At 38.0% G+C, this 3,631-nt stretch overlaps 1 pseudogene; it reads left to right on the top strand.

Moving 5' to 3' along the window:
• LOC121791533 lies at window positions 1–2,803 on the top strand (annotated as a pseudogene).
• The last annotated feature ends 828 nt before the right edge of the window (window positions 2,804–3,631 follow it).

Below are 3,631 nucleotides of genomic sequence, written 5' to 3'. Positions count from 1 at the left end.
TGTACTCTGTTCTTTGCTAAATGAAAAATTAATCCTGTTTTTTCTACCTAAAAAGAAAGCCCATTAACAAAAATGCCATATTTTTTCCACTAAAAAAAGTAAAATGTCGTCCTTGACCATCCCGATTCAAAAATTGGTGGCTGCTTCCACAGCTGCCGCTGCTTCTTCTTCAACTTCATCGATTTCTCCGCTCAAATCTCTCCTTTTTAAACCCACTTCCTGTAGGCCTCTCTCCCATCCTAAACCCACCCCTTTCCGCCTACGTTTCGCCGCCTCCGCTACCTCAACTATGGATGACGTCGCCGCCATGGACGCCGTGCAGAGGCGCCTCATGTTTGAAGACGAGTTTGTGCCCTATCTTTTGATTTTGTTTTTTTTTGTATACATTACATTGACGTGTTATTGGATCTTGGGGTTATTGATGTGGATTTTCGAACATTTTGATTATCTGGGCTCAGCTGAGTTTCTGATTTGAAACTATTATTGATGTCGAATTGATGGTGGAATGAGCTTGATCATGTCAATTTCCTCTTTTTTTTGTCTTTTTTATTTTGATTTTAATCTGTCCTTTTCTTCTTTTTATTCACTGAAATGATTTGCCTTTACTATTTCACTTTCTTCATGAAAAATGGTGGCCTGTTCATGTTTAAGTTTCGTTTGTACTCATCAAATGAATATTTATTTGCCTGAGTGAAAAAATGATCTCTCTTTTACAATCAGGGGTGTGCTGCTACTAGGGATTTTTCTGATTGGTTTTGGTTAATTATTGTCTCTGTAGATGCATATTGGTTGATGAGAATGATCACGTGGTTGGCCATGAATCCAAGTACAATTGTAAGTCATAGTTTCTTAATCCTCATCTTTAGTTTTTCGATCATAGCAACTCTGTGGGATATTTAGCACGTTTGATTCGTAGAGTCTTGTGCCTCCGTTAGTGTTGCTGATTTAACACTTTTGCTATTCGAGAAATATTGGATCCACTAGCGGTATGAGGTATGGGTGTTTTGGTTTATTATATGTTCTTTGGTAGAGCTCAAGTTGTTATATTTAGCTCAAGTTGTATACCAACAGATGGGAAGCTTTAAGTAGTTTCGCCGTTTCCTGCTTGATTGTTAACAATTTGACTTTTGGGTCCCTCGATTCCTAATGCTACTTTTGTGTTTGTGGAAGTATTTCTGGTGCTCTGTTATTATTGACCCGGAAATCTCTCTAATGTGCAAGGTCATCTGATGGAAAAAATCGAGGCTCTAAATTTGTTGCACAGAGCTTTCAGTGTCTTCCTGTTTAACTCCAAATACGAGCTATTGCTTCAGGTATATCTACCTAGATTGTGATTTGTGCACTCACCGCATATACATTCATGCCATGTAGATCTGTGGTGTTGACTTTTCTTATTATCTGGAAAACTGCGGTGTTCGTATATGCATGAAAGATTGGTAGATAAATGTACAAAATGTTGAGATGTATATATGTAGGAAACCTTACTTTCAGCTCTTTGTGTATATACTATATATAGATACACAAAATGTTGAAGAGGGTGTTTGGTGATTCTGAAAAACAGGACGTGCTCCCTTTTCAATATCTCGAAAGTGTATGTAGCCAATACACAAGCTATAGGCTGGAGGCTTTTGCTCACCATAGTTGTTTTATGCCCGTATCTCCAAGCATATGCTGCTGTTTTATTGCTTGGAGATAAAATATAAGGATTTATCCATTGCCACCCATTGCCTGAAAGCTCTTCGTTGTTGTGCTCTAATCCGCACATGCTGCACAGTTACTCTCCGATACCCATATAACCTCTGCGATGAGGGTGCTACCTTCTAGCAACTGATTCATTTTGTCTTCTTTGATCTTGTGCAGCAACGATCTACAACTAAGGTTACTTTTCCGTTGGTGTGGACAAACACCTGCTGCAGTCATCCACTATACCGGGATTCTGAGCTTATCGAAGAAAATGCTCTTGGTATTTAATTATGCTCATAATTCAATTACAAGCACCTCTTGTCTGAACACAAACACCTCTTTCTGACCCAATCTTGAATTCAAGGTGTGAGGAATGCTGCTCAAAGGAAGCTATTGGATGAACTTGGCATCCCTGCTGAAGATGTCCCAGTCGACCAGTTCGTTCCTTTGGGGCGTATGCTGTACAAAGCCCCATCCGATGGAAAATGGGGAGAGCATGAATGTAAGTAGCTTGCTTTATATGCATCAATCACTTTTTACATGATTATGTTTTGAGTACATGGTGACGTTTCTTGATATTTGCAGTGGATTATCTCCTTTTCATTGTCCGGGATGTGAGCGTGCATCCAAATCCAGACGAAGTTCAGGATGTGAAATATGTGAACCGGGAAGAGCTGAAGGAGCTTCTGCGGAAAGCAGATGCCGGAGAGGGGGGCTTGAAGCTTTCCCGTGGTTCAGGCTAGTGGTCGATAACTTCTTGTTCAAGTGGTGGGATCACGTCGAGAAAGGGACGATAAATGAAGCAGTTGACATGAAGACAATTCACAAGCTGATTGAGTAATGAAGTATTTCTACTGTCTGATTTGGTTTGAACTTGTGTTACTTTATCTTTGAGTTGTTTGAAACTGATCAAACTTGGTTGCCACATAGGGGTGTTGTTGACACTGATAAGTCTTTAAATCGAGTTGATTTTGGTGTATTGCAAAATTGGTTTGGTGTTGTTCTTGAATCTAGGCAAGGTTCCAAGTTTAGGTATCTCCTTCTGTCTTTGTTTACTGGGGTGCGTATTTGTTGTGACTGAAATAAATTTATTGTCATATATCAAAGGATTGCTTGCTTACCTTGACGCGTTTTATTTTTTTACTGTCTTTGTTTACTGTGGTATGTATTTTGCTTCTCGTAGTCGAGAAATTAATCAATGGGTATAGAGAGAAAGAGGCAAACATATCTCATAGTAGTACTATTTGCATTTGAAATGTGAGTTTTTAGGCCAAATTGCAATTATAACATCACTTTCATACATTGACAATTTGCCGAAGTTTCTTGTTCATTCGAATGTTGGACTTTGGTAGGTACGAGGGGATGAACATTTTGACATTTAAATGAACGCCGGATACTTGTCAGAAGTGTCCAATGCCAGTATTGAGAACATTGTTCCTAATATGCTCCAGATGTGAATTAACTTAATGAATCAATTAACCTATAGATTAAAGATTAATCTAATGAAAGTTGTAATAATCTCGTTCATTCTACTCACACTGAACATGTTCATAGATACTTGAATTTAACCTTGCTGAACACTAAGATTAAATTTGTACTCATCAGATTATCACTCATACAGACGCATAGTAAGCTCTAACCCAACTTCTAAGTTCCAACGTACATGATTCATTTACAAAATCAATTAGACATTCCTACGGAAGCGTGGTAAATATCCAACAATTATTGTAACGACATGTAAATTAACTTATCCAAGATTCATATGCTGAACACGATACGAATCTCAAACTCTTTATCTATGTTTCCACCTTTTAACCAAGTTAAAGAGACATTGGCTAAAAGACAAGATTGAATAATAAATCAGGCCGGAATTATAATTCAATGTAAAGAGCACCATAGAAAAAGATCATGAATTAATATTAATCCATAGAATCCAAAAGTAATTCAC

Source organism: Salvia splendens, unplaced genomic scaffold (assembly GCF_004379255.2).
Source record: "Salvia splendens isolate huo1 unplaced genomic scaffold, SspV2 ctg84, whole genome shotgun sequence".
Taxonomy (NCBI): Eukaryota; Viridiplantae; Streptophyta; class Magnoliopsida; order Lamiales; family Lamiaceae; genus Salvia; species Salvia splendens.
The sequence above is the reverse complement of the archived record's forward strand: the minus strand, read 5'-3'. Positions and strand labels throughout refer to the sequence as shown.